The following is a 12,164-nucleotide window of genomic DNA, read 5'->3' on the forward strand; positions in this document are numbered from 1 at the left end:
AGTAAAAATGTAGTCAATTCTGGAGTACGTCCTATGTACATGGGAGAAATGTGTATAATCTTTGGTATTTGGGTGTAGGGAAGGCCAAGCATAAAGTAACCCCAGGTCAATGATTTTCTGTCAAACCCTGCTAGAAAAGGTGCTAGTGGTAGCCCTATTAGTACTAAAACTATCCAGGGACCCCTGCCACATAAGATTAAAGTCCCCCATAAGCACAATGGGACCTTCGGCAAATCCCCCTATTTGATCAAGAGCGTGCAAAAGGAAAACAGATTGCCCCAAGTTAGGAGCGTATAGTGAGACAAAGGTGCAGAGCGTGCCCCTCAGTCGGCCTTTAACTAACAGCAGGCTTCCATCCCTATCGGATTTGACAGCCTCGAGTTGGAAATTTGTTGTGACATGGAAGAGCGAAGCCACCCCATTGTGTTTCGTAGTGGCAGAGGAGGTATAAATCATCGGATAGCCCCTGTGATGCAGCCTAGTGACCCCTGTCCTCTTGAGATGAGCCTCTTGCAATGCTACTACCTCAAATCTACGGTTGTTCAAATATTTCCAAATTTTCTGGCGCTTCTGTCAGGAGTTCAATCCCTTAACATTCCAGGAGGCTACGTTAACCATCAAAAAGGGTACCCCCGCTCCTCTCCCCAGACTGTCCCACTGACCACCACCCCACCGAACAAGTCACTTTACACTGACCACATGTCCAACTCCACCAACAAGGCCCCGCCCACTCCTCTCACCACTAGCAGGTTATAAGCATGCTCCTCAAAAAAGGAAAAACAAAGAACAGAGAACCACCCCCAACAGTCACCACCGGGGACCCTCCCACCCAAACTAACCCAAAAACCCAAAGCCGTAGGACCTACAGGTATACGGCCCGAACACCCTCCAGACAGAAAAGGAGGAATAATGGGTAACATGGACAAGACCCGCACCCCTGATCGCAAAGCCATGAAAACTAGGGAACAACATAATATCGAGTAAACAAGAACAATAAAAACCTCAGTGTCCTTGGTATACAAGTCGGGCAACCACCGGCTCCCCAGTGGCCCCTCCTGCCGATGAGCCCAACAGCGGTGTTGCCATTATCCAGTATGACATGGAAAGCCTCAAGGTCACATGCTGAGCAAGCGGGAGGATATAAAGTCCCGAAGGGGATGGGAAGCAACAGCGATTCCTCAAGGCCGTGGGCCAGAAATTGGTGCTCTTCCTGAGCCTCCGTTGAGACATCGAAGTGAGAACTTCCCCTGGCCAGGGCATTCCCAGGGATAAAAAACCTCAGAGGTCATGGTGCTTGAGTCCGGCTTCCTCCATTACCTTTGAGGCCCCACTCGCCAAACTGTCCATCCAGGGGACTGCCGACACCAGACCTCACTTGGACAGTCCATCGATCACAGAACAGGCACCCCCCTATAGGACAAAGAAGCATCAATGATTTCTCGTGACTGTGTGCCAAGGGTTGGGGCTACCCCTGGATGGTGTTGCCTCTGCTGAAGTCCCTGAGCTTGGAGACTCTTCTGGAAGGGGAAACCCCAGAACACGTAGACCCTCAGAAAGTTCGGAAATGTGGTGAGTTTTGTTGCCATGTTCAAAGATGAGACCAAAGGGAAAGGACAACCGATAGCAAATGTTATTGTCTTGCAGTTTGACGGTAATTGGTTGCAGAGTATGCCGGCGGGCCAGCTAGTATTTGGTTTTAATGTGCCCAGGGCATAGATGGCACAGATGTTGCCATGGGCTGAAGCATGCATTATGCCACCCTTGTGAGAACATTCAAAATGCAACTTCAGGCTTGCCATTGTGACCTGTGTAAGCCTGTGCTAGCACCACTTCCGAAAGATATAGGTTTCCTATATCTAGGGTCACTGAACCTTAAACCTATGCCTATGTATGGTTCTAAGTGGGAGGGTGCACCTGCATGAGCAGGATACCCCTACAGCCTACGGAGTCCATTCTCCCAGGTTGTAAGTGAAGTAGCCATATACCATATGGATGGACACCGAGTAATTACACAATGGCCATCTCGAAATCGGCTGCAGCAAATCCTATCATGTTTGGTTTCAACCATGCTGGAGTCATACCCCAGTACCATAAACGGTGTGGAAGGTATGATTCCAAGCACTGGAACGGGCCTCTGTTATGCTCTTGGTGCTTCAGGTATCAGTCTGCTAGACCCGGGAGGCACAACATGGCTGCTGCCGACCAGAGACACAATTCTGCCCTCCTGCTGCTGAGCCAAGCTCGAGCAGGGGAAGGCAGTACAATAAGCATCCTGTCACAGGAAGGTGTATTGTTGGCTGGGTGGCTGGGTGGGTGTGCTTGCCAGTGCCACTGCATGAGGGACACATTTGGTGCCTCCTTGCATAGTCCAGTTCAAACCAGCTCTGGCAGCCGTGGGCTCCAGCTCTGGTGCGAAAATGGAAAAAGGATATGGGAGTAGCCTCCCCCTGTACAAATGCTCCCCTGGGAGGGCCCCCTGAATTGTCCCAACCCTTTTAAGAGTATTTAAGGGTTTACCTGGGTGTAGGTCCCTAGATTTGCTGTGGGACAAGATTAAATTCAGGTACCAATTCAACTTCTTCCGTCTGGGCACTCTGGACTGCTCTGGATTTCGTTTGGGCTCAACGTCCTCCCTCTTTCAGTCTGCTACATCATCTGTGCCTTTGCACCATACAGAAACCTTCCACGGGCCTGAGGGCATCCAAGACATCAGAAGGAATCTCCCTTTAAGTAAAGGAGTCACTTCCCTGCATCTGCAGGCACCGCAGCTAAGCTGACCTGTCTGCTGATCCTAAGCTCCTATGGACTCTAAAAGGTTCTTTACAGCTTGTAAGGCCTGCCCTGCCCTCTCACCAAGTTTGTGGCTAGTATCTCTTGTGAGAGTCACAGGAACTGAACCCCTGGGTACCGCATTGATGTGCTGTTTCAAAGACTTGTTGGCTTCCTTCCATCAAGATCTTTGGGCTCAAAGTAGCTCCAACCTTTTGAATCTCCAGTGACCAGAATCTTTGTCCACACCACATTGCTTGCACTGTGGTCTGCATCTATCAGTAAGTTTCTCAAGGTCCTCCTGCTAATCTTTTGCCTCCAGTCTAGGGGTCCTGTTGAGGGTCACCTTCGTTTATTTTCAGCTCCTCTGATTGCCCAGGGCCTGGCCTGACTCCCCTGTTTGTGATGAGTCCCTTGGGCCTTGCTGGTCCCGACATTGCACCTTCTTCGACTTCTACATTGTTTGCACTTGCAAAGGCTTGTTGGTGCTACCGATGGACACCGACCCCTCAGCTCTCAACATCCAACATGGAACAGCTTGTAAAATTGATATAAATACAACAAAATGTAAATTAACTCACCAAGAAGAGTAGACCCTGGATACGGTACTAAAGCTTTTTTATATTTTACAAATTTCATCAGGAAAGAGGGGAAGAGAAAAAAGAAAAGAGGGGAGAGGGAAACGGAAATAGTGAGTTAAGATTGACAACAAAGTTAAAGAGCAATTAGGAGAAAGCCTTTAAAAAAAAGAAAGATGGTAAGATAGAACAAAATTGTGAAAGAAAGAGTTTAGATGAAGCAGAGAAAGTAGGAATTCACAGTGGTTTAAAATGTTCAGAGAGTATAGAATTAGTATTTTGCACAACTATGTTGTCTATAATATGTGTTAATGGTATCCAGTGCAATTCTCTATTTAATTGTTGCATACAAGAGGAGTCAAAAAACATATCTAATAATAACAATACTGGAATTTATTAAGCACGACAGCTACCCCCGGCACAGGGGTGTCCCGGCGCTGAAATTACACTAGGTGATGGGCGATGAAGGCGAGCGGACAGTGTTTAGATCTTCAGTACTGCTGTCTTGAGCAGCCATGTCTTCAGGGATTTTTTAAAACAAGATTCGGACTTGGCGCTGCGCAGCTGGGCAGGGAGGGAGTTCCGCAAACTAGCTGTTTTAACCGTAAAAGCACACCTGTTCAGGCGTGCTTTCTCAAAACATGGCATCTGTAGCCAATTATAGGAATTGGAAGGCAGCACTTGATTCTGTTTATAAGGATAGAGTCTTTCCTTCAGATAATTGGGGCAATTTCATTCAAAGCCCGATAAGCCATTGTCATGGCTTTAAAAATGATTCTTTTCTCCACTGGCAACCAGTGTAGTTTACGTAAGTGCGGAGAGACATGGTGTCGGAAAGGAATCCCGCAAATCAGTCTCGCAGCCGCATTTTGAATCATCTGCAGGCGATGAATTGCATATTTAGGGAGGCCAAGATACAGGGTGTTGGCATAACCCAGCCTGGACGTAACTGTAGCATGTACCACTGTTTTGCGACAATCATAACGGACGATAGTGACAAACATTATACAACCATGCTATAAAAGCAATATTAGAGTAACATTTACAATTAATTGTCACTTGCTGAAAAGCTAAAGGTAATATAAGGTCAAGCAATCAGGTATTATTTAACATGGTGAACGAATACAAGTTACCAAGAAAAAGCAATATCAGAAACATTGCACATTATACATCAAACATTTTTTAATTTGTGACTAGACTTTCTTCCAGAATGACGCAGTAGAGGGGCATAGAAAAAGACTTGAAATGAAGTCTATGTTCTGATGACCACAAAGACGAACAGGCACTATTAGTAGTGTTGGAGAATTTGGCAATAGAAGGTGGAGTATGATAGAAAAAGAATAATCATTCAGTAGCAGAAACCATTCTAGAAATCTTAAATAATCTAAACCAGATTTTATTCCAGAATATGATTGCCCAAGCATAACTCAAATCTGCTTCCCATTAGAGTTCTATTTCAGATTTAGCTTGATATAGATTGGGGCAAAGAAATTATTTGCAAATAAGAGAAGCTGTAGGAGGAGAAGCAAGTATTCTGATTAGCGGGTAAGCGAGAGAGAGATTGTAGGATTGGAAGGTAGTGAATGAAGAGTTTGCTGAATGAAATCAGTAAGAATAGAAAATGTATGCCAAAATAATCCAGGATAATTAAAAGATGTTTTAAACTATGGAAAGTAGCCCCACTGCTTTTGAGCAGCGAAGCATGAAAAATACAATTATAATAATAAAGGTCACTATCATTTAATTTTTCATCCCTTACTTCCTGTAGCTGAGCCAAGTGTAGACTATCCATTCCCACATGTCGACACAGCCTCAGGAAGGAGGAGGAGTGGCAGCCCTGCTTCACATGCGCATCACAGTTTGGCCAGTGTCTAAGACTGGACAAACTGCCATGTACACTTCAATGTCTCCACCCGAGCTGTGCTTTACAGCTTGGGTGAAGAACAAACAGAGAATTATAGGGCCCTAGTGAGTGCCTAACAATGGCGCTCACACCAATCATAGCACTGCTCTCATGCTAGGTAGTACCAGCATGAGACCAGCATCTTGATTGGTGTAGGAGATCCTGTGTTATGCTTGGAGTCGACGTTGAGGAGGAACAGAGAGTCCAAAAGAGCACTGGTGCTCAGAATGCCGGTAAACATTATTTTTTTTTAATTCTTTCCCCGTGTGTGCCACCTTTTCTTCCCTCACCTCACTGTCCCCTGTGCTGCTCCCTGTGATGCCCCTCCCACACTGCCCCCCCACTTAAAAGCCACAGCAGCCACCACTGATTAGAATCAATAAATAAGAGGTGGACCCATAAAATACCCTTTGGCCGCAAGGATTTCCAATATATGAGTCCAAAGAATCACGAGAAATGGACAGAGTTTGATGATAGGGTTTCAACATAATAGTATGCTTGAATAGAAGTAAAGAGGTAGTAACAGTAAAAGAAGAAAAATAAAGAACTTCTCTAGGAGAGAACGGCGCAAGCAAGGCCTGTTCAATATCTAACCACAAAGAAGTAAATGAGGAAGTTGACACAAGAAGCCATTTCGAGGTCCGTCTAAAAAAACATGTTGTGATAGGTCGCAAAATCTCGAAAATTTGCATCACTCTTTGTCTTAACTTTTATTAGATGTGAAAGGGAAATTCTAGATTTGTCTTATGCCAAAGAAAGGAAGATTGTCTAGAATCTATTATTTTAATGTACCAGTAATGAGAACTGGATTCATAGACAAGATATAGAATAAAATGGGTGATATCATTATCTTAATGGAGTTGAGAAGGCCCCACCAGGAATGAATAAAGGGTTTCAGAAAGAGATTAATTGATCAAATCTGTTCCCATGAGGCACAGGGTCAGGCTGATTTGCATATGGCCATGTCTGAACTAGGGTGGTGCGGAGTGCAAAAAAACGATGGATTTAGGCCCAGATCTCTGTACTGGGGTGAATGTATGACATTGTTCTGCATTCTGTCCATCACCTGTGGTTTTTGCAATTGTCACCCCGAGTGGGATGGGTATGCTCAGACGTGAGTCCCATGCACTCCACACCACTGGATTCAAGCAAGCCGGGCTGAAGATGGCTGGAATGCCAGAAACTGGTCCTCGGAAGCTTGTTTGCGGTCCAGGGAAGGCATGGCTTGGCAGTTCGGGCTGGACTGTTCCCATGAGGCACAGGGTCAGACTGATTTGCATATGGCCATGTCTGAACTGGGGTGGTGTGGAGTGCAAAAAAACGATGGATTTAGGCCCAGTCCTCTGTACTGGGGTGAATGTATGACATTGTTCTGCATTCTGTCCATCACCTGTGGTTTTTGTAAGTAAGAGATTTAAGCAAAAAGTTCCAGTCAACTCTGGTCCTGGGAGCCTTAGGAGAGACCATAAGGTACTGCTTCAGAAGTCTGAAAATATGGGACTTAGAAAATGTTTGGACTTCCAAGACCTCTAGAGCATCAGTGGGACCTAGTGGTAAAGGTGTTAAATTTCATCGGATACAGCTTCCAAGCTTGAATAGCTGAAGCATTTTCAGCTGAAAGAAAGAGATTAAATTGGAAGGTAGAAATCTCAACCAGATGAAGGCTCAATAAGGATCCAATTGATAAGAGTACTTCACTGGCCGCAATATTTGAGTTTTTTCACTCTGGGCATTTCTTTAGAAATCCATTCACTTCAGTTAGATCTCTTCCAATGGCTATCCAACTTTGAGAAGACTTTGACAGACACAGTATACAACCTTGCCCCAATGGTTGATTTTGACTTCCAAAAAGTAGACTTTGTTAGAAAGTAAATATTTTGCCCTGGAAAAACCTGCCATTGTGTTATCCAAAATCTACTCCACCACTGTCAGCCTACAATTGTGCCTAGTTCCCAGTCAACCATGAACAGTGGTTTCTGGTTGTTGCTTTACTTTTTCTTGACTTTTTTTAAACTTTAATAATTCATACCTCTGGTTCCCATTTTTGTATTTTAATAATGTTTGTGCTTCTTTCCTACTTACATCGTTCTCTAGTTTAGAAATTGGTTGTTGGATTAGTATTATGTTGCATTTTGACTCTAATTGTTTTTCTACTGCCAAATACTTCACACACTTTTCATTACTTAAAAACTATCTTCTCTGTGCCATAGTTACCAGAGATTGTGCTCGGGATTATGTGTTGAATGTGTGTGTTTTGTAACTGACAACACTTTTAGATTTTTCATAGGAAGAGCATTTTTTGTTTCATAGCTTTAATGCCATTTGATTAACCAGCAGGAATATTTCTGAGAAAAAAGGTTTATCACCTTGGCTTCTTCAAAGAAAGATCGGTGCTGAGCCATAAAGTCGGAGCCCAAAATATGCGGGTCTCACTACATTGGCTACTCATGTTAACTCCCATAGGAAAATGTGCTGTCTGTTACAGTGAAACAATTAGCTGAACAGAATTGCACCAAACTTGGCAGAATATTAGAACTTTAGTCAGAAAGCAATGTGATTTGATATAAATCCATTCACCAGTTTCAAGAATGACTGTTAAAAGGGGACTTGAGGTGGGTATGAGGTTAAAATGTTAAGTATTTCAGGATGGTTGGTCCTTCAGGAGCACTGTGGTACTGGAAAGGTCTTCTGAGTGACCGAGGAAACTTTTTTGTCCATCTGCCATTTCGATGCAGCAGTACCAGTATCAGTTTCATGGTACTGAGTGATTAGATTGTCTTTCTGTAACTCTGAAGACATTCTTGTGGCCAGCATTGCAGGATTTGTGCTCTGAAAAAGATTTTTAAATAGTACATTAGGGTCAGGGTAGAGACATCATGATCTCAGGCACTTGGTCGGGGGCGGGCAGTGGGACCTCATAAGATATTTCATTAAAAAAGTGTTGAGAAATAGAGGCTGGTTATTTATGGATATCTAATCTAGTCTGATGTAAAGTCCCTAATGCCCAACTACATCTTGAGCAGGTCGAGACTTCACTTTCTTCGTATTTGCATAATCATTAACATGGCTACCTTTGATGTAGATGTCATCTGTTCTTATCTTTCCAAGAACCTGTGAAAGTGTCAAGTCATTCAGACAATGACATTGAAAGGACACATGATGTGCATAAAATGACCTCAAAAAGACACCTGATGCATCTTCAGTCTGAAACCACTTTGTTAGAAATTGGGGGCTTATTTACAAGAGGCTCACACTGCATCACTTTTTTGATGCTCTGCCAGCACAAGCCTCTTAGTTATATCTATGAGGCCACGCAAAGCCACCGTGTGTGGCTTTGCATTATCTCATAGATATGGAGTAAGACAAAGCAGCCCAAGTCGCTGCATTGCCTTACTCTGCATCAAGGAGGCATTCCATGGGTGTTCCATGCAACACCCATGGATTTTGATAGTCCCCCAGATTTTCTTAATCACCTAAGCCAGTGGCAGCACCAGAACCTTACTCCTCCCAAGAGCAGATGAAACAAGGAGAAATACTTGTATTTCTCCTTGTTTTTTCCTCTTTCCATGTGTGCTGCATTCTGCAGCACATAGAGAAAGAGGGAAACGCCTCTCTGGATTGTTTTTGCGCAGGAAAATGCAGAAAGAAGACTTGCTGCGCTGCTCTGTGCCAATTCCTCATAAATGAGGTCCTGGGTTTCTAATTGGCAGAGGTATGCACCCTGACCAAGCAGAAACCACAATCCTAATCAGGGTAAGTCAGATATATGCCATAAATTAACCTGTGCTCACCCCCTTGTAGTTTTGCACAAAACAGGCACACTTAACTTAAGAGGCAGTGTGTAAAGTATTTGGTCACACTTCATACTGATAGTGGCCTCTGGAGTAGAGAAGGCTGAACTTCAGTTAGGGCAATCTGTTAGTGTCTTGATATAAGATCAAATGCATTCAGAATCTGTGAAGCCCCTAATCTATCAATTGGCCTATCAGCCCAGGAGATGGGATCTTGGTGACTGAATTGTGCCCCCTGTAATTTAAATGGAACCCGAGCTCTGGTGTAGTGCCCAGTGGAGCAGCATTTGTTGCTGGCGCCACAGGGCTTAACCAGGGGCTACTGGAGGATTCAATCACCCCCATCTCTGGCATCACCGAAACCTCATAATTGCTGCTGGCCCTCACATTTCCAGATGGCCTGTAAGTTTTATTCCTGTCATTGAGGCTGTTTCTTATGTTCACATTATAGGTATGTGTCGTGACGGAGAGGTTGGGATCCGACAGTGTGGGCGACTGACAGTAGGGCAGTAGGACCCTGTGGGTCCTCAGGCAGAGTGACCAGGTCACCGGACACCAGATCCGGTGACGGGACAGGAAGGGGACGAACAATGACCAGGACAGAGACGTGGACGGACGTGGGGACGAGCAGCTGCATGATGTAAGAATAAAGAAGTGTTAAACTAACCTGCGTCCTGTGTGTGGTGTAGACCCCTGCGCACAGCATGGACACGACAACTGGCGACGAGGGAAAGTGACGAACGACGCGTGGATCACAGTGCGGAAAACAGATGGCTGGAGACACACCAGGAGCCCATCCTGGAAGTGCAGGAGACAAAAAGAAAGAATGGCCATTGAGCAGCGACGTGGGAGCACATCCCGGTGAAGACGAGCGCGGATGCGGTAAGCGCTGAGAAAAAAGGGGAGTGTGTTGAAGAGGCTGGCGCGAGCCGTCGCGAGAGCATCCAGAGCCTCGGCGGCCATATTTGAATGGGGCGAGTTGAGAGAATAGCACCGAGAACAGCAGTGGGCCGGCCCCAGCGAAAGGGGTGCAGAGATGCTGACTCTCCACTAGTGGTTGGCTGTGCTGTGGGGGAGATGTCGTGAACACGGCCAAGTGATCTCGTATGTCTGTGAAGAGGAATTACACTTGAAGTGGTGGCCATCTTATGAACAGGCAATGCGATTGTGACCGCGAAACTGCGTGAAAACGGTGGCGGCCATTTTGGATGAGGAAAGAAGGACAAAAAGAATGGAGCGGCCATTTTAAGGCCAAATAACGTCGGAAAGGAAGGAAATGAAAAGAACATAAAAACAAACTAAGGAGACAAAATAAGGATGGAAAGAACAAAGACCTGGAGCTTGCTAGCTGGAGAGGAGAGCCAGAGAAGTGACAGGGCAGCTGCAGGTTACCGCAGTTTGAACTCAGCCAGCAAAGGACAGTTGTGGCAAAGGGTGTAGCTGCTACAAGAAGACTTTTTATGATAAACATTTATGAATGGGACATTCAAGAAAAGAGCAGAGGGAAACAGCTGAGCAGACATTTCAAAGCCAGGCAAAGGGCAAATAAGAAGAATAGCATAAGACAAGGTGAATTAAGGAGAACGCGAATAATAATAAAGGAATAGAGAAGAAAAGACAGAAAGAAAACGAAAATAAGAATGGAAAAGGTCTGAAAAGAGAAAGAAAAGAAAAGTTTGAGTGAAGAATAAAGGATAAATAAAGCGCAAAAAGGGTGCACAAGTGAAAAAGGGCAACAAGAGAAAGAAAGAAGACAGTGCAATAAGAAAAAGGAAAACAATAAGTGAAAGGAAGAGAAAGGACATAAAGAAAAAGACAAATCGACAAAGAGAAAGAAGAAAAAGAGAGACAAAAGAAAGGAGCAGAAGAGAGTGTAAGAAGCCAGAGAAAGCTAAATAAAAGACAGAAAAGAGAAATAACACAGAAAAGAAAGGACATAAAAAAAGTAGAAAAGAAGAAAGAAGATAAAGAGAAAAGAAGAAAATAAAGAAAAAAGAGGAAGAAAAGAAGAAAGAAGATAAGGAGATAAGAAGAGAATATAGAGAAAAGAAGAAAAAAGATAAAGAGAAAAGAAGAAAATAAAGAGGAAGAAAGAAGATAAAGAGATAAGAAGAAAATAAAGAGAAAAGAAGAAGAAAGAAGATAAGAGATAAGAAGAAAATATAGAGAAAAGAGAAAAGAGAAAGAGAAAGAAGAGAGAAAAGAGGATAAAGAGAAAGGACAAAAGGAAAGCAGAAAAGAAAAAGAAAAGAAGGAAGAATAAAGACGAAAGAAAAGAAAACAAAAGGAAAGACATAAATATAAGAATAAGTCGCAGGAAGGATGCAAATATAAGAAAACAAGGAAATAAAGAAGAAGAAGACTAGGAAAGCCCAGAAGAGGCCGAAAAAAAAAAAATAAGGGACAAATAAGAAAGAAGTAAAAATAAAGGAAAAGCCAGAGATAAGGCAAAATAGAAATAACAAAGAAAGGAGGGACAAAGATCACCAAAGAAACAGAAAAGAGAAAGGAGATCATAGAAGAAAAGAAAACAAAAGAAAAGACACAAAGACAAAGGAAATAAAATGGGTAAAAAGGAGCAATGTGACAGGACTTTGGTGCAGGAGAAACAGCAACAAAAGGAAAGGACAAAGACATACAATGAGCAGAGCGGACAGGCGCCACCAAGGAAGATCAAGGCAAGAGACACTGCATGGCCAGGACCAAAGGTGGTGAGACAGAAAGAAACAATATCGATATTCAGACAACCGGTTCTCCAAAGATTCACTGGCGGTGACGAAAGTGAAAGGATCGATGATAATGGAAAAGATAGCGTTTCAAGGAGCTAAAGGCGGATGAAGAAGAAATGGCAGCGACAACTGCAGCCAAGGAGGAAGATAGAGGACAAGGAAGCGATGGAGACACTGGATCACGAAGGACATTCAGTAAATAACAGAGACTCATTGAAGAGATGTAGAGTGACAAGTTCTCTCTCTCTCTCTTTCTCTCTCTCTCTCTCTCTCTCTCTCTCTCTCATTCTTTCACCTTCATCAATATAACTGTAAATGAAGACTATGATAAGTGTGTCACGAACATTTGTTTGCAACAAGGGGGGAGATGTCGTGACGGAGAGGTTGGGATCCG

The sequence above is a fragment of the Lissotriton vulgaris genome, chromosome 3_1 (assembly GCF_964263255.1).
Source record: "Lissotriton vulgaris chromosome 3_1, aLisVul1.2, whole genome shotgun sequence".
Lineage (NCBI taxonomy): Eukaryota > Metazoa > Chordata > Amphibia > Caudata > Salamandridae > Lissotriton > Lissotriton vulgaris.